General features: G+C 45.7%; 1 pseudogene; it reads right to left on the reverse strand.

Annotated features, from left to right (window-relative positions):
* Nucleotides 1-3,688: 3,688 nt before the first annotated feature.
* The window catches only part of LOC136335506 (granzyme H-like), a 34,019-nt pseudogene continuing 18,128 nt past the window's right edge, over nucleotides 3,689-19,579 (reverse strand).

Here is a 19,579-nt window from a genome sequence, read left to right on the forward strand (position 1 = left end):
ATGGGGAGAGGGCACAGCCAGAGACAGTAGAGCAGCCGAGGGTTGGGAAGCAGGGGAGGTGGGGCTGAAAATGGGCAGCTCAGGCCTGGGGCAGAGCCAAGGCCACCAGGAGCTCTATGTGTAGTCATCCAGCCACTTCTGAGATTAACACACTGTGGGTCCTTTCCTGGGCATGGCCTCCCTTCACATTCAGATGATGGGTGACCAGGTGTGGTGTGTTCTTGTGTGAGAGAACTTTGTTTTGACAGCTGCTCACAGTGGTGTAAAGAGAGGGCTACAGCTAGCCTACACCTCCAGATATTTATCTGGTTCTGAAGCTGGGTCCATGATAACTTCTGCTACTGTACCGTTTTGTCTGAGGTGCCCTTTCCTGGGACAGAGTGAGAGGTTTTAATGACTTGTCTTTTGTAGCTCGATATATTTTTCCAAATTTTTTTTTTTGAACAGTCCACATTTCAAGTGTTAAGAGAGAGTTTCACAGTGGCTAAACCTTTTAGTGCCCAACCTTCCCCAGGGCCATCTATGTTGAGTGTCTGTCTGGCATGGATGCTAGTTTGGGGTTGTGATGGGAGCTGGCATTTAGAAAATTCCTGGGTCAGATGGAGGGAAAGTCCCTGTCAGTGTTGGGCTGAAGGGTCAGGAGTACAGGTGGTTTTGTGAGATGGACTCAGCCTCTGCAGTAAGGTGGTCACTCACCAGTCTCTGCTTCTGGGTAAGAGGTGTTTGGGCAATAGAAGAAAGATCAACAAGAGCAGGAATGGGTGCATCTTTCCTAAAGGTCAGCCCGGGTCAGAGCTGCTGGTGTTTCTTCTTTCCAGACACAAAGTGCCTGAGAGGAGTAAAGGAAGTGTGATTCAGTGGTCTCTAATTTTGCTAGGTGTCATCACATGGGTTGGTTTATTGAGACTTGGTTAGGTGACAATGGCACTGTCCTCACATTTGCACTCACCCTGCCAAGCCACAAGGCACAAGCAAGATGAAGAACAAGAAAGTGGAGACTGTGGCTACTGTCAGCAGAAGTCCCCTAGTGACTAACTCAACAATGCTTCCATTCTCAGTTTTTTTTCCATTCTGATGAAATCATGAGTAATTATTTAGCAAGCCAGGTCCAGGGATATGGGTGACATGGAGCCCGCCCTTAGAGCAGACATTCAGCTAGAGTCAACTGAGAATCTGTGGATGGAGTACAGGAAGGTCAGGGTTATGGCAAGCGGTTCATGAGGTGGAGGCTGACCTGCCTGAGGACCAAGTAGCCCTGGACACACCCAAATACCCCAAGCGGTAACCCCATTCTTATCTTACTACTACTGCAAACTCTTATTTTTGGAATGTATAGAATCTTCTCTTTAAATGTAAATATTCTGTGACATAGTGGGCTTCTTTCATCCCATAATTTAGAACAAAAGTTCTAGAACTTTGTTCACTGGATCCCGTGTCCTGACAACCCTGTCTCTAATGCCCCTGGTTGCAGGTTCATAAACAATTGCAAACAGGTTATCCCAATGCTCTCCCCTGTGTGACGGCAGAAGAAAGAGTGATGGAAAGGAAGGCATATGAGCTCTAACCGGTTCAATCCCAATTCTGTGCAGGGACAGCATCTTCTGAACACAGAGAGGAAGAGTGGGAGGAAACATGCTTAAGCATCAGTGATGATGAGCTGTGGGTGGTGGAATTCATGGTAGTTTTCATTTTCTTATGCACATGTTCTATATTTAACTATATGTCTGCCTGACCAGTGGTGGCTCAGTGGATAATGTGTCAACATGGAATGCTGAGGTTGCAGGTCAAAACCTTGAGGTCTCAGGCTCGTCTGTGAGGGGTGGCTTGACTGAGTGGGAGATTGTCCACAAAGTCTGAAAGCTCACCAGCTTGAGCCCAAAGGACAATGGCATGAAAAACCCAAGGTTGCTGGTTTGAGCAAGGGGACACTGGCAGGGCCCTGGTCAAGGAACCTAGGAGAATTTCAGTATACCACTAAAGTGAAGGCAACTATGAGTTGATTCTTCTCTCTCTTTTTCTCTCTCAAAAACCAACCAGCCAACCAACCAAACAACCAACCAAGCAAAGGCTATATATTTTTTAAAATATTTTTTATGGCTACATCTTTTTCTTTTCTAAAGCCAAGCACTTTATTTTAATTTATTTATTCATTTTAGAGAAGAGCGACAGAGAGAGAGAGAGAGAGAGAAGGGGTGGGGAGGAGTAGGAAGCATCAACTCCCACATGTGCCTTGACCAGGCAAGCCCAGGGTTTTGAACTGGCGACATCAACATTCTAGGTCGACACTTGATCCACTGTGCTACCACAGGTCAGGCCAAGGTTATATTTCTGTGATGACTATGTACTACTTTTATACCCAGAACACTTTCCTGTGGTCAAAGCACACTCACCAATACAGGTATTCAGCAACCACTTCTTTGTTTTCACCCCCTCTTCTCTAAGTTGTTTGTATTTAAATGACGTTCATTTTCTTTTCTTTCTTTTTTCACTTTCTTTTTATATGGGAGGAGGGGAGATAGACAGACTTCCTCATATGCCCTGACCAGGATCCATCGGGCAACCCCCATCTGGGGCCAATGCTTGAATCAACTGAGCTATCCTGACACCCAGAACCCACACTTGAACCAATCCAGTCGCTGCTTGTGGGAGGAAAAGAGAAGCAAGTCGTCACTTCTCATGTGTGTACTGAATGGGACTCAAACCAGGGATGTCTGCAAGTGGGACCCACATTCTACCCACTGAGGCAAACAGTCAGGACCAATGTTTGTTTTCTGAATCTAGTCTTACAAAAATGATTTAGAAATTTTTGAAAAATATATGAAAAATTCAGTCAGCAGGCATTAGGTTATATGACATTTGAAAAAATAAAATATTAATAATACCCTTAAACATATAGTTTTCATTATAAAAAGTTTCCTTTGGAGACAGACAGACAGATACACACACACACACACACACACACAAATATTGGGAGGTGGGGAAAGGCTGGCTAAGATCCAGATGAAAATTAACCTCAAGTTCATTTTGGGCTGCAAGTAGATGAGCTGCCAGCACGCCAGGGGCTGCACTGGGCTCTGAGCTCACAACAGGACTGGGACTGACACTTGAGCTGGGCCTGGGAACTGAAGGGCCCCTGAACCATCTCAGGCTCTCAGCTTCTCTGGCTGGTGGGTGGAGTGCTGCATGGGGTGGGCTACACTTTTCCACAATCTGCCCACCCATTTCTGGTAAGGTGGTCAAGTGACCCCTTACAAAGAGCCTCTTAGAATATTTTCCATCCAAATTCTGGATTTTTTTAATGTTGCTATTGATATTAAGAATGCATGGGTCAGGGTTGTAGTTGTGGCTTGAAAAAGGAAAGGAATATGGATAAGATTATAGGATGAGGATCCACTAGAGATGGTCACTTATTCCGGGGAAGAAGACTTCCTTCCCTGATGGAGCGTACAGTCAGCCTGGAAGGGGGAGCCGGCACTGAGGAGGCGCATTGGAAGGAGCTGGTATCACTCACATGATGTTTTATTCTAGGGGTGGAAGGGGCGGTGCGCTGAAGGGGAAGCTGCTAACAGACCAGAAATGTGAACAGATGGATGCAGGACACACAGTAGGTTACTAAAAAGGTTTTGGTGAAAAAGGAGGATCACAGTTTTCCACTGTAGACACACAAGTTTATTAAGTGTCCGGCACCCTCCCCTCCACTCCCTCTGCCTGACGCAATTCTAGCCTGTTCCCCAGAGAAGATGGGTGGATCAGTTCCGGGGTGCCTCAGTCTGGTCTCTGCAGTTGGAAACGTCTCATTGTTCTTTTTATCCAGGGAAGAAAGCTGGAGATCCTAGTTTCCACACGTGGAGGTTTCCCATTCTTTTTTCCATAGGAGACAATGCCCTGGGCCAGGTTGCCACACACGAGGGGGCCCCCAGAGTCTCCCTGTGGGCAGAGGAAGGAAGGACTGAGCTGGGCCTCTCCAGGTCCTGTCCTCCCGCTGCCCGGGGCTGGGTGGTCTCTGTTAGGGAGACTGCATGGGAGGTCAAGTCAGGGCAGATCAAGTCACCGTCCTAGTCTTGGATCTTCACCCTGACCCTGACTGCCTTTCTACCTCTCCCAGGAAGCCTCTGCCCATGAGTGGCTGTGGGACGGCCTCTCATCTGCTGCAGGGGGACAGGACCAGAGCCTGGATTGGTGAAAATGTGAGGACATAGGGCTATGGCTGGTTCCCCCCGCACCAGCTCCCCTCTATGTAGTTGTGCACTGGGCTAGGCATGGACAAGGCTGAGGATCTCACCAAAAAAGTAGACTGATTCTTCTCTGGGTCCCCCACACATATCTGTGTGGTCTGTTATAAGGGCTTTCATAGCGAGAGATGCACAGTTCATCCTTTTGAATTTCCAGCCTCACCTCATGCAGTTTATCTGTGTTGGTGTTCAGGTCGAGGCGCCCCCAGCTGGCCACCCTGAACACCATCCCTGGCTTCACTGTCGCCCCTCTCCCAAGCGGCCTGAGGGTGCCCACAGTGACAGTCAGGATGGCCTTTGTCTGTAGCTGAAGGCAGAGGACAGAATTCTAACTTATCGAGGGCCCATAGTCCCCATGTACAGTCATGGGGCTGCCTTCTTCATAGCCCTGAACAAGTACTGGGAAGGAGGACAGGAAGGATGTCACAGGAAATGTATACCCCCAGGTTTAAGGTGTACAGGAACCAGTGTGGTAATGAGCCCTACCTGCAGTAACATGATGTCTCTGACTTTAGGATAATAGTTTGGGTGGTAGATGGCTGTTTTCACTGGGAAGATGTTCTGGGTCCTTTCCTTCTTCCTGATGTTGTGGGCCCACAGGATGACTGTGATTGACCTGCCCAGGGGTTGGACTTCTGTCGTGAGGACAGTCACTCACCTGCCTCTACCTAGGGGGCCAGAAGAAAGGCCATCAGGAGCAGGAGTAGCTGCATCTTTTCAGAACAGCTGGGCTGCTCAGGTCCGAGCTCTGGTGCTTCTCCTGGACCTCTGACCAGGTGATGCCCTGCTGTTGTGGCCTTTATCACAAAAGAGTCCCTCTGAGAGCTGCACACAGGAAGTCACCACACGTAAGTCACACAGAAGTCGTCACATAAGGCTTCTTGCTGGCGTGGCTGTCGGGAGACCTGGCTTTGTCCAGGCTCTGTGCTAACTCTGTGGCACCTTTAGTCAGTCACCACCCCATCTTGGTACTTTTCTCTCTGATGTCAAAAGAGGATGAAGACCTACAACATGGTTCTCAAACATGTTTTAAACCGTGGAATCATTTCCTCAAAGTGAATGTTGTACCTGAACCAGTATGCAGTTTGGCAATTTTTTTTATTTTGGGGTGCGACTTTTAAAAATACAATTTTTGCTTTGTTTTTCATAATTTTCCTTTTGTATTTTTCAATGAAGAAGCCAGGTCCTTAGGATGTCTGAGGTGCAGGGATTTTTTCCATCTCCAAAGCAGTAGCTGTGTGACAATCTGCTCTTTCCTGGTAAATGTGCTCAAGTCATTGAGAGATTGCGTTGCTGCCTGCTTTATGTGCAACAAGATGTGACAGGCCGTGACTTTGAAGGTTAACATGAACCTAGAGCACAGGCCTCATGTCACAAAAGAGGGCTGCGTGTATTTGGGGCAGGAGGATGCTCAGCTCCCAGACAGGGCCCATAGGAGTGGCAAGCTGTGCAGGGGAAGAGGCTGGGAGTGTCTGGCGAGTGAACTTAATTCAGGGAGACCCTTACTCAGCAAAAATACCCCATTCTCTGTGAGTGGCCTTCTAGAGAAGAACTTCCTAATGTTGAAAAGTCTAGGCCGTCTTGGAAGCTAAATGGAGCAGTAACTATGCTGCCCTAAAGAGCAGAGGCTTTTCTCCTTTTTCCGGACCATGTGAGCCTCCCTGGGTCCAGTCTGATTGTGTACAAGATGAGCTTGCAGCAATGACAGGGCCATGTAGTGGCCTGTCCAATTGGATGGTATTTAGAGTCAAACTCTATTTGCCTTCTAGCAGATACATAATGCAATGTATGTACAATGACATTCATATGTCTTTTTTTTTTTTTTTTGTATTTTTCTGAAGCTGGAAACGGGGAGAGACAGTCAGACAGACTCCCGCATGCACCCGACCGGGATCCACCTGGCACACCCACCAGGGGTGACGCTCTGCCCACCAGGGGTCGATGCTCTGCCCCTCTGGGGCATCGCTCTGCCGCAACCAGAGCCACTCTAGCGCCTGGGGCAGAGGCCAAGGAGCCATCCCCAGCGCCCGGGCCATCTTTGCTCCAATGGAACCTTGGCTGCAGGAGGGGAAGAGAGAGTCAGAGAGGAAAGGGGGGGGGGTGGAGAAGCAAATGGGCGCTTCTCCTATGTGCCCTGGCCGGGAATCGAACCCCGGTTCCCCGCACGCCAGGCCGACGCTCTACCGCTGAGCCAACCGGCCAGGGCCACATTCATATGTCTTTTGTGCTTTTGTGCACTCACTGAATCTACTATGTGTGTATGGGTTTGATGACTCAAGGCTGCTGGGTGCTTGGGAGCTGGTGGTCTGGAGCTGTAAGGGGGTAGGGATGGCTTCAACTTTCTCTTTTGCAAAATGGAAGAGTAACGGGCTTGGTCTGTGACTTTTCCTGACACATAGCTCCAAGTAAGCATACCTTTCTTGAAGATAGTGAAGTCAAAGAGGCTCCTGAAAATCCTGAGATCTGTCTTGTCTTTGTTAAATTTTCATGAATTTCTGAAGCCCCTGTGATGTCAGGACAGTGCCACTTTCCAGTGGTCAGGAGATAAGTTTAGGGGTCTGGATATTGCAAAGCCTGTTCAGCACCTGACACGTTTTTAGTGCCCTGGAAAGGTCTCAGCAGGTAAGTGCTGGCTCTCACCTTCCACTGCAGTGAGCAGCTGTCAGAACAAAGTTCTTTTGCACAAGGACACCGCCACACTGGATCTCCCCCTCACCCTGAACGTGAACAAAGGTCATGTAGGGGCGGGAATGGGGCTTGGCTTCATGTCCCCCGATGATCTTCCCTGAAGGAAAAGGCTTTTGAGCTTTTGTGCAACCACTGAGTTTACCAGACAGATACGAGCTCAGCGACTCAGGAGAGCTGGGCACTTAGGAGCCAGAGCCAGTCTGGAGCTGGAAAGGGGTAGGGACTGGCCCCAACTTTCCGATCTGGAAAAGGGAAGAGCAATAAGCTTAGTTCGTGACTTTGCCGCCACACACACTTGGAGGTGAGCATACCTCTCTCGGGCCAGTGAAGGCCTCGAGCCTCTGAAAATTTTTCTCCTGTTTTGCCTCATTTCACGTGAATCTCTGAGGTCCCAATGGTCTGGTGATGTCAGGACATTGCCCTTTCAAGTGACCAGGACTTAAGTTATGGATCTAGAAGTTGCAGAGCCTGTCCTAGGGCCTGGCAGGTAGTGAGTGCCCGGTAAGTGGTGTTTGGTGGCTGCCCAGAGATGTTTGGGGTTGCCAACCACAAAGACTCATTTTCTAAAGAGGGAAACTGATAAGGGCCTGGGAAGAAAAGCAGAGCTGGGCGAAGGAACTGAGGGCCTTTGGGATGCAGCAAAGGCCAGAGCAGTCTTCTGGTGACAGTGATCCATGACTCTTCTCCTAAGCAGATCTTGAGGACAACATCTGTCTCATCACAGACACAGAAGCCAGGACTGCTCTGCCCTCTGCAGCGTCCCACCCTCGGCCTTGCAGTTCTAGGACAGTTCCACTCTCCAGATGGCAAAGGTAGGGCCTGGGGAGGGACAGTGCCCTCTGGCTGTCCTTGAGAATAGCCTTCTGCCCTGTTGTTTCTGCTGGTAGCTTATCCAGCATCATGCTGGGGGTCTGAGATGGTAGAGAGCTGGGGATCAGAACAGTCCTGGTGGGTAGTGGATCAGGCTGGGCAGAAGGGACAGGAGGTCTGTGCCCACTGTGGGATGGATTGGGCCTGTGAGGGTGGGGATGGTGACTCACTTGCCTTTGCCTTCAGGGGGAATAAAAAAACCTGTAAGATCAGGAGCAGGAATGGCTATCTCTTCCCAGGAAGTCTGCCAGGGTTGGAGCTGCTGCTGTTTGTGTGCTCTCTTTTAGCCCCTGGAAGAGGAAGGAGGTGCAGGTGGGCTCAGTGACGTGAGTTCTCTCTGGTTTGAAGTGCTTCATTCTTGGAGGCTTTCTATGAAAGCGTCCCTGCCCCCACACCTCCTGCCTGACAATGTTGTGGTGGTTTTGTGAGAAGCAGGCAGTGACCACATCAGTCCCCACAGCTGATGTCTCAGAACAGACACCTTGTCCAGCCAGAGCAGGAACCCAAGGGCCCAAGGTGGGGACTGTAGGATGTGGTATTGACCAGTAGCGGTACTGGACCCAGTAAGCTGAGTCCCCAGTGTCACATCCACCAATGCCTCATTTCCATGCTACTAAGTCCATCAGGATATTTTCTTTTGCACATGGGTGTTTAGGCCCTTCTTTGTCCCAAGGTAAAAAATATTGGAGATGTGTCTCCTTCCCTTAGAGAGCTGACCATCTGGTAGGGGAGGCAGGAACATCACTGAGCAGACCACTGTCAGGGAAGGGCCAAGGTAGAGGGGTGCACATGGGAGTAAGAGGCATGGCTACCATCTGCTAAAGCGACATAGCCCATCCGTCATCAGAGCTTCTACCCAGGGAATTATTAATATCTGCTTTTAATTTTCAAATACTCAGAGTGATAAAGCCTATCATTTTTGTCAATATTTTAAACAAATGTCCTGCAATGGACATGTATTGACCTAACTTAATAAATTACTGTGGCCCTAGAAAAAAGAGAAAATACCATAAGAATTTAATTAGTACTTTACTGATTGGGGTTATTTTGATTCATTGTTACTTAAATATTTTCAACACTTTATTTTGTTTTAAAAACATTAGACTAATTTAAAAATAGAATGGGAATGAGCAGCCTGCACATGTGAAAAAGGGTAGTAAAAGTATGCATTTAATAATTCGAACAGAGTTGTGGAAGTGAGTTTTAAAATTTTATGTCAACATTCCTGCTAAAAATAACCAAAAACAAGCCTTTTAAAAATGTTTAGGCCCTGGCTGGTTGCTCAGTGGTTAGAGCACTGACTCAGCATATGGACACACTGGGTTTGATTTCCTTGTCAGGCAACAAGAGAAACAACCATCTGTTTGTCTCCCCCTCCACTTCCCTCTTTCTTTCCCCCTTCCCTTTCTGCAGCAAGTAGCTCAATTGGTTCAAACGATGGCCCTGGACACTGAGGATAGCTCCACCAGTCCGAACATGTCAGCTTCAGGTCCTGAAAATAGTTCAGTTGAGTCAAGCATTAGCCCCAAACTGACCTTAAAAAATTGCCAGTGCAGGAATGTTTATCACTGGGGAACAATTTTGTTTTCATTTTCTGTTGTATGAGGTTTTAAAACTTTTTCTATATATTTCTGCATTGCTGATTCCAAATCTGAAATCCGTTTTTTGGTGCATGCTCTAGTTTTTATGCAATTTTAATTTCTTTTTGTTACAGTTAATAGCATGCATTGGGTTTTAAATTGGAGTTAAAGGGCAACGACTCTTGGATTGAACATAACCACAAGGCAATTAATGTTTTACAAACATCACTTTTACATAACTGTAGTTGTTTTTAATGTAAAAAATTATTATCTGATAACACTCTTCTTATTTTGTTTTAAAATTGAATCATGGCTTCTTTGAGTAGGTGTAAATGTAAGAATACATTTTGACACCTTTTGTTATATATGTCGCTGTTACACACTTCAGTGTCAAAAGTGCAATATTTCATCATTTGTGACACGTGCATATATTGCCTATTTTCAGGTTCCCCTTGGCGATCAAGACAAGAATTCGACTCCTCATATTGTGTGTCATGATTGTGAGGAAATGCTTCATGACTAGACAAAAGGAAAACACAAAGGAATGCCTTTTGGGATTTCCATGGTTTGGTGTGAGCCTAAGGACCACAGCAGTGACTGTTATTTCTGTCTGATTCATCATACAAAGGGCATCGGCAAGAAAAAACGGCATATGATCACATATCCTAATATTCCTTCAGCAATACGACCTACACTCTGAAACACTCCTGGTTCCATTTTTCAATGGTTTTATTTCTTCTAAGGACGAAGAAAGTGAATATGGTGATCAAGTGTATTTTAATAAGATGCATGAGGAAATGGTTGTAGAATCTGAAGGGTCTTCTTCTGATGCCAAGTAGTCATTAACCCCTCAGCACTTTAGCCAACCCAAATTGAATGACTTATTAAGAGATTTGGGCCTATCAAAGAAAGCAGCTGAGTTATTAGCCTCCAGGCTTCAAGAAAACAATGTACTTCACCGGTCAGCTAAAGTATCCCATTTCAGGAAGCGTGAACAAATTTTTGTGGACTTTTTTCCTGAAGACAAACACTTTGTTTTCTATCATGTTATCAGTAGTCTTCTCAGATAGCTAGGCATTACCACTTACAGTCCAACAGAATGGTGGCTATTTCTTGACAGCTCTAAATGGAGACTGAAATGTGTTCTCCTACACAACGGTAATGTTTATGCAGTGGTTCCAATTGGTTATTCAACTCATCTGCGAGAAGATTATAATGACATAAAAATTGTCCTTGACTTTCTGAAGTATGAGGAGCATAACTGGATCATTTCTGTGGATCTTAATATGGTAAATTTCCTGCTAGGACAACAGAGGGTTTCACAAAGTATCCTTGCTTTCTGTGTTTGTGGGACAGCCGAACTTGGGAGAAACACTGGACACAGGAGTGGCCGAAACATGAAGCTCTGGAAGTAGGGATGCAAAATATTATGAATGAACCTGTAGTTAATCAAGACAGGATTATTTTTTCCCCACTTCACATCAAACTTGGCTTAATAAAGCAATTTGTTCAGGCTTTGAATAGAAAAAGTGAATGCTTTCAACGTATTGTTTCTGCCTTTTCTGCCTTGTCTTTTGAAAAGATAAAAGCAGGTATATTTGATGGACCTCAAATTCGAACCCTCAATGTGATGAAGAATTTGCCAGGAAGATGAATAAGGAGGAGAAAGCAGCATGGCAGTCTTTTGTGGCAATTACAAAGAACTTCCTTGGCAACAAAAAAGCAGAAAACTATGAACTTCTGGTTCAAAAGATGCTGTTGGCTTTCCGTGACATTGGATGTAACATGAGCATTAAGATTCACTTCCTGAACAGTCGCCTTGATAAGTTTCCCAAAAATCTTGGAGCTGTTAGTAATGAACAGACTACTGCTGGAGCATCAAACGAGATTGTCCTCAACAAGTACACAAACACAAGAGCTACAAACGCAAATTTTGCCTGAATATTATTTAAATAAGTTTTGTGCAAATTTTTTGATTAAAATAGGTGTACAATAAGATGAAAACCTAAAATCTTGAATTGCAAAAAAACTAGCTCACAGAGAAAAACTAATGTCAGATTTGAGATCATACCTATATTTTCTGTCAGATTAGCAAAAACTATATTTTTGGGTGTGATGCAGATTTTAGTAATTTGTTATGTGTAGCATGAGATGTAAAAGGTTGAAAATTGCTGTGCTAGAGATTTAGTGATTGCAGTTAGGCAGAAAAAAAATGAGAGTAAGAACATGAATGGATATGTGATGTGGACATAAAGAATGCCAAGGAACCCACAGAGAAAATTTTGTAATTAACAGAGTAGTTTAACAAATTTGCTAAAAACAAAATGAATTTTAAAATTAATCATATTTCTATATGAAATTTTGAAAATGTTCATATTTAAAGGGCACCAAAATTCTCAAATAACTAAACATAAAGCTAAAAGGAGATGTGCAAGAATGCTTCAGTAAAACTATAAAATTATATTAAGAGAGAGTCTTAAGAAGACCTAAATAAAAATATTCTGTTTTGTGGATTGTCAGACAAAACATATTTTAAAATGTCAGTTCTTTAAAAAAATGTATAAATTCATTGCACCAATAAATATTTGCTAGAACTCAATTGATTCTATATATTTGTGATAAATGGCCAACTATAGCAAAGATACTTCAGGAATGAGATAAAAATGGAGTCTTGTTTTAGCAAATATAGCTAGAGTAATGAGATAGAGTGATACTGATAAGGGCATAGAGACATAGACTAATGGACCAGAATAGAGATTCCGCAGACATTAGGAGAGATACAGACATATTTGGACTTGTATATTTACATATTTATTTGGTGATTTAACAGAGTTTATTGGGGGCAATTTACATACAGGGTGCCCTGAGTGGCTGCAAGATGAAATGGATCCCAAAGCCACAAGCAGTCAGGTGTAAAAGAACTTTTTTTTTTCTTTTTCATTTTAGAAGAGGGGAGATAGTTAGACAGACTCCCGCATGCACCCTGACAGGGATCCCCCAGCAACCCCATCTGAAGCCAATACTCTGCCCATCTGGTGCCATGCTCACAATCAAACTACTTTTGGTACCTGAGGCAGAAGATTCACAGAGCCATCCTCAGTACCCCAGCTGATGCAACTGAACCAATCAAGCCATGGTTGCAGGAGTGGGAGGGGGAGAGAGAGAGAGAGAGAGAGAGAGAGAGAGGAAGGAGGAGAGGGAGGGGTGGAGAAGCAGATGGTCGCTTTTCCTGTGTGCCCTGATAGGGGATTTGAACCCAGAACATCCACACACCAGACCAATGCTCTACCACTGAGCCAACCAGCTAGGCTAGTATCTGAATGCTACATACAAGTTATGGAAAATTTCTTTCTAGGTGTAGCCAGGTAGATCAACCACCTCTGCCGGGCACCATCACATAGCAGGAGGCAAGGGAAGGTTGCTGATTTATGTCAGAATGAAAGTCAATTAAGATTAAACAGTCTATATGTGGGGAGGGGGTGGTTTCAAACAGCAACCTCTGTTCTGGTTGAGTGGACCCTTAATTTTGATGGTGGTTTCATAGCAGAGAGAGGGGAAAAGACTATTTCTTTTTTGTGCCCAATAATGGGTGTTAGGACGATAGCATCTTTATGATGACCTACAGGCAAATACATTGTCTATGTGAGAAAAAAAAGCTTAATCTTTATCTCATACCCTAGTCAATAATCTAGTTTAGGTGATTATGGATTCAAGTGTGAACATAGATTGGTAGATATAATGTAAGAAAGTCTTCATGATAGGTAAAAATGTTAAATGTTATACATAAATATAACAATTATAAAGAAAAAAACTGATGAATTTGATTGAATAAATTGGGACTTTGAGGCCCTGGCTGCTTGGCTCAGTGGATAGAGCATCAGCCCAGAGTATGGATGTCCAGGGTTAGATTTCCTGTCAGGGCACACAGGAGAAGTGACCATCTGCTTCTCTCCCCTTCCTTCTTCCCCTTATTTCCCTCTTCCCCTCCTGCAGCCAGTGGTTCAATTGGTTCAAGTATTAGTCCTGGGTGCTGAGGATGGCTCGGTTGGTCCAAACACATCAGTCTCAGGAGCTAAATATAGCTCAGTTGAGTCCAGCATGGCCCCAGACAGGGGTTTCCCGGTGGATCCCAGTCAAGGTGCAGGCAGGGGTCTGTCTCACTATCTCCTTTTCTTTCACTTAAAAAAACAATTGAGAATTTGATACATTAAAACAAATAGAAGAGACAAGATGGTCACGGAGTAGGCGGACATTTCAACTCCCACATCCCAGAACCAAAGTAGATTACAACTTAATTTTGAGAACACTTACTTGAAAGACCAACTTTGGACTAAACTAAGAAGATTCTACAGCCAAGGACCACCAAAGAACCCACACTGAGACTGGTAGGAAAGGCAGAGAAGCAAAAAGGGTTGCTCTGCTCCCAGAAGTGAACAGTGATCCGAAGGGACTCTCGTGGTGGGAAGGAGTGCCCAGCAAGTTGTGGGTTGTGGGTCCTCAGCCCCAGAACTGGAGTCCCAGCCTAGAGCCCTGGAGCCTGGAAGGGGCAAACTGACTGTATTTTGCTGAGAAAAGAGCCTAGATAATGTTTGAGAGAAGGAGACAGAACTCTCGGACTCAGGATCCTTATTAAAGGTATCGCACAGAAAGCCTCGCTCACAGCCACCTGCCCAGGGCTCCAGGAGCAGGGAGCACTGGGAGGACTGGAGATGCCAGGGGAGAGTGTGGTCTTGGAGGCAAAGGGGGAGACACTTTGAGAAATGGACACCATAACCCAGGGGTCGGAAACCTTTTTGGCTGAGAGAGCCTTGGACGCCACATACAATATTTTAAAATGTAATTCTGTGAGAGCCATACAATATGTTTAACATTAAATACAAGTAAATGTGTGCATTTTATGTAAGACCAACACTTTTAAAGTACAATAAGTCTCTGAATTCTTTTTAATAATGTTGTTATGTTGCTGCTAACCAATGACGAATAAAGTACTTCTTACCATTAATGTGACTTCTGGTGCTGCATGGTTTTGCTGATGGCTTTGTAGTCTGGTTGATACGTGGTGAGGTTAAGCTTCATGCAGGCGTTGAGACTTTCATCCATTAAACATGATTGTAGGTTGGTCTTAACATTCTTTATTTTTTTATTTTATTTTATTTTTTTTTGCATTTTTCTGAAGCTGGAAACAGGGAGAGACAGTCAGACAGACTCCCGCATGTGCCCGACCGGGATCCACCCAGCACGCCCACCAGGGGCGACGCTCTGCCCACCAGGGGGCGATGCTCTGCCCATCCTGGGCGTCGCCATGTTGCGACCCTCCTGGGCGTCGCCATGTTGCGACCAGAGCCACTCTAGCGCCTGGGGCAGAGGCCACAGAGCCATCCCCAGCGCCCGGGCCATCTTTTGCTCCAATGGAGCCTTGGCTGCGGGAGGGGAAGAGAGAGACAGAGAGGAAGGCGCGGCGGAGGGGTGGAGAAGCAAATGGGCGCTTCTCCTATGTGCCCTGGCCGGGAATCGAACCCGGGTCCTCCGCACGCTAGGCCGACGCTCTACCGCTGAGCCAACCGGCCAGGGCTTAACATTCTTTAGATGTGAGAAAGACTGCTACATGCATACGGCGAGCCAAACATAGACAGTACAGCAATATTCACACGCTGCAGTGTGTGGTATGTGACAGGAAGCACATTCCAAGTTTTGACAATCAGCTGGTCTGCAGGTTGAAGTTTTTTCATTTCTCCCCACTTGTGTTTGCTCGCCAATTCTGCTTGATGTTGTGCAAGTCTTTCCAAATCTTCATTCAGTGACTTGAACTTATTCACCCACATGTCTGAGGCCTTCAGGTCAGCAGCTTGTAGCTCAAAATCTCTGACAGAGGCACTAGGGATATAACTCAGGTCGGCGCTGTCCACTGCACACTCATATGGATGGGTGATGAACTTAAAAAGACAAGTGCACTCATGAAATTCTCCAAAGCGTGCTTTAAATGACTACAGGAGATTAGATGTGAAGCCCACTAGCTGCTGGAGATCAAGATGTTGAGCAGGGTCACTTGCTGTGCATGCATCTTTAAACTCTCCTAGTTTTTCAAGTGTAGTAAATGACCTGTTTCAATGTTGGCAATGAAGAGTTCTAGCTTGTTTTCAAATGCAAACACTGCTTGTTGAAGGCATAAGACTGTATTTCCAATGCCTTGCATTTTCACATTGAGCTGGTTCAGATGTTCAGTCATGTCCACGATATAGTACTTCAGGAGCCACTCAGTGTTAGCTAACTCAGGATGCTCGACATTTTTTTATTTCAAGAAAAGTCTGGATTTCGCTCAGACAAGCTGCGAAATGGCTGAGCACCTTCCCTCTTGACAACCAACGCACATTGCTATGCAGAAGCAGACCAGGATAATTATTCCCAACTTCATCCAGCAGTGTTTTAAACTGGCGATCATTTAAAGCTCAGGCAACAATAAAGTTGACCACCCGAATGACCAGTGACATCACCTCACCAAGCTGCTCGCCACATATCTGAGCACAAAGTGACTCCTGATGTAGGATGCAGTGCAAACTTAAAATGGGTCTCTTTTCATGTTCACAAAGAAGTGCTATGAATCCTCTGTTTTTTCCCACCATGCACAGAGCACCATCAGTACACATCGAATTAAGTTTATCCATCGGTAGATTTTTTTCTTTAGCGAACTCAGTGAAAGACTTGAATAAATTCTCCCCTCTTGTTGTCTCTTTCATAGGCAAAACAGCAAGACTTTCCTATGTAGTGTGTCACCGACAGCATACCTTGCAATTACACTGAACTGGGATAAATGGCTTATGTCTGTTGACTTATCCAAAGCTAGAGAAAAGAATGGTGCTGCATTTATGTCCTTCACTTGTGTTGCCTCAATTTGATTTGCCATCATGATGGTACGATCGTGAACAGTTCTTGCCAACAGAGGCATGTCTTTTATTCATTTGATTATCTTGTCTTTATCAGAAAAGTCATCAAAAAGTTCATTGGCAACATTAAGCATGAATGTTTTGGCATACTCCCCATCTGTGAATGGCTTTCTGTTTCTCACAATTGCTAAAACACCAGCAAAGCTAGCCAAATTCCAGTCACCTTGTTGGGTCCAAACACGGAGTTGCTGCTGATCAGCTTGCACTCTGCACAGTAGCTCTTGACATGCTTTCTTCCTGCTGTCTCCCGCTGGATATTTTGATACAAATGTAGTATGGCGAATGTCGAAGTGCCACTTTAAATTTGACCATTTCATCGATGCAATTTTATCATTGCATATTAAACACACTGCAGAACCTGCTTTCTCCACAAAGGCAAATTCCTCTATCTATTCCTGCTGAAAAATACGATACTTCTCATCTTTTTTTTCTTTTAGCCATCTTTTTTTTTGTCAAAGGGTTTCTGCAATTAGCTAGCTGACTACTTGATTAAAAGAAGGAAAGTTTACTTCCTGACCTCACAATGACCCGTGTACATTATGCATTATCCAATAAAAATTTGGTGTTGTGTCAGAGGACAGCTGTGATTGACTCCAGCCACCTGCAACCATGAGTATGAACAGTAGGAAATGAATGAATTATAATACATAAGAATGTTTTATATTTTTAACGTTAGTATTTTTTTCTATTAAAGATTTGTCTGAAAGCCAGATGCAGCCATCAAAAGAGCCACATCTGGCTCATGAGCCATAGGTTCCCAATTTCTGCCCTAACCCCTGGGCTTAGTCATGCCCCATATCTAAAGTGAACATTTTTTCTTGAAATAGCAACACCAACAAAGGGAAGAAATTATCCCCCCACCACCACCAGAGGCTCTCCTGCTCTAGTCAGAACAAAGAGTGGCTTAAAGGCAGGCAGGCAGCAAATTGGAGGCACAGGTAGTGAGCACTGAGGTCCGAGCTACACCACCTCCCCATGCTGCTGAGTACTCGCTGGGGGTGGACAGGCCAGTGGTGGAGGGCCTCGGTTGCAGGAGCCAGGGCGGTCCAAGCAAACGCGCACAGGCCTACCCGTGAAGGTGGAAGCCACCAGGGCTGCTGCAGAGGTTGGGGCAAGTGCATAGGCTTGCCCAGTGCTGAGCCTGGGAGACTGCAGACGCAGTCCAAATGGGCACACAGAGGCCAGCCTGTGGAGCCAGGAGCCACAGTAGCTGCTGTGGAGGTGGGAGCTTGCACACAATTCCACCAGCCCTTGGAGGCAGAGGGGGCCTAGACGACAGTGGACGTGGTCTGAGTGGCTGCGTGCAGGCCCGCCCATGAATGGAGAGGTTGCAGCTGCTGCTGCAGAGGATGGATCCCACAGCAATTATGCCTGTGGTGTGGGCTAGCCCCTGGCAGCAGCTGAGACTGAGGCAACAACAGAAGCAATCTGAACAGTTGCATGAGCCGCCCCGTGGCGGAAGCCACTGTGGGCCCCAGCAGAGATCTGAGCTTGCACGCAAGATAGCCCTGGGGCATAAGCCCACCCTAGGCTGTAGCTGGGGTCCAGGCGATCTCAGGTGCAGTCCAAGCAGGCATGCACAGGACCGCCAGGGTTGGTGGAAGCAACAGAGGCTGCGGAGGCAGGCTGCCACCTGCACTGCAGAGCCCAAACACTCAAGGTGGCAACAGCAGTGGGGGAGGTGGGGCGCGGTGGACAGACCAAGCTTCAGGAACACAGAGGCCACATTCACTGGTCCCCTGAGACCACACCCTTCTGAGTGCTGAAAAAGAAAACAAAACAAAATAAAATAAAATAAATAAAAAGTCTGAATAGAAAGACATCTGAGGCTAAGGGGCAAACTACATCCAATACCATACCTAATCACTGAATTATAGTATTAAACACAAAAAGCAGCCAGCAATAAAGGGCAGCAGAAAGTGGATCTCAGGGGAACTTGAACTTTTTTTTCTTCTTCTATTTTTCTGAAGCTGGAAACGGGGAGAGACAGTCAGACAGACTCCCGCATGCACCCGACTGGGATCCACCTGGCAAGCCCACTAGGGGGCAACGCTCTGCCCACCAGGGGGCGATGCTCTGCCCCTCCGGGACATCGCTCTGTTGCGACCAGAGCCACTCTAGCGCCTGGGGCAGAGGCTAAGGAGCCATCCCCAGTGCCCAGGCCATCTTTGCCCCAGTGGAGCCTTGCCATGGGAGGGGAAAAGAGAGACAGAGAGGAAGGAGAGGGGGAAGGGTGGAGAAGCAGGTGAGTGCGCCCTGGCTGGGAATCAAACCCAGGACTTCTGCATGCCAGGCCGATGCTCTACCCCTGAGCCATCCGGCCAGGGCCGGAACTTGAACTTTTAAAGGAACTTCCCCCAGGCCAAGAGTAGATAAAAGCTAGCCTAGGAGTGCAGCTGATATTTACAATGGCACCTGGGCCCAGCAGAGGCAGCCAAAAGATCTGGATCACCTGTAGCTCCAAAAAGGTAGATAAGAGACCTCACTGATCAGAGTCAGGCTCTGGCTAGGAAGGTTCCAGGGCAGACATATCCAGCAGCCAGATATGGAAAGCATCAGTTCATGATCAAACAACCCTTATTGCAGTGGTAGCTTAAGGAAGGGCTCCTCACAACTGACCCAGCTGAGACATAGAAAATGCCAACACAAATAGCAAAAATAGTAGTGATAGCAGATAAGCAGATTACAAACAACAGCTGATACCAACCCAAGAAGACCTAGAAACAACACAACTAAAAATTGGAGGCAGACAATACCAACCTTAGACTCAGCTAGCTACACAAACAACACACCCAAAGAAAGAGTGTATATACAACAAAATGGGAAGACAAAGAAATGCAATCCAAATGAATCAACAAGAAAAATCCTCAGAAAAACTGAATGAGGTGGAAATAACCAAATTACTAGATGCAAAGTTTAAAATAATGATTGTTAGAATGCTCCAAAATCTTAGAGCAACAATGGATGGACATAATGAACACCTAAATAAAGAGAAAACAAGCATCAAAAAGGATATTGAAATCATAAAAAAGAACCAGACAGAAATGACAAACACAATATCAGAAATGAAGACTACACTAGAAGAAATTAAAAGCAGGCTGGATGAAATAGAGCATCAAATCAGCAACTTAGAGGACAAGATAAACAAAAGCATGGAAGCAGAACAGCAAAAAGAAAAAAGATTAGTACCCTGTTGCCACCTTAATTCTGACCCCGTGAAGTTTCTACCAGGCTTTCTTCTGAATTGTAAGACTATAAACAACTCATT

This window comes from Saccopteryx bilineata, chromosome 4 (assembly GCF_036850765.1).
Source record: "Saccopteryx bilineata isolate mSacBil1 chromosome 4, mSacBil1_pri_phased_curated, whole genome shotgun sequence".
Taxonomy (NCBI): Eukaryota; Metazoa; Chordata; class Mammalia; order Chiroptera; family Emballonuridae; genus Saccopteryx; species Saccopteryx bilineata.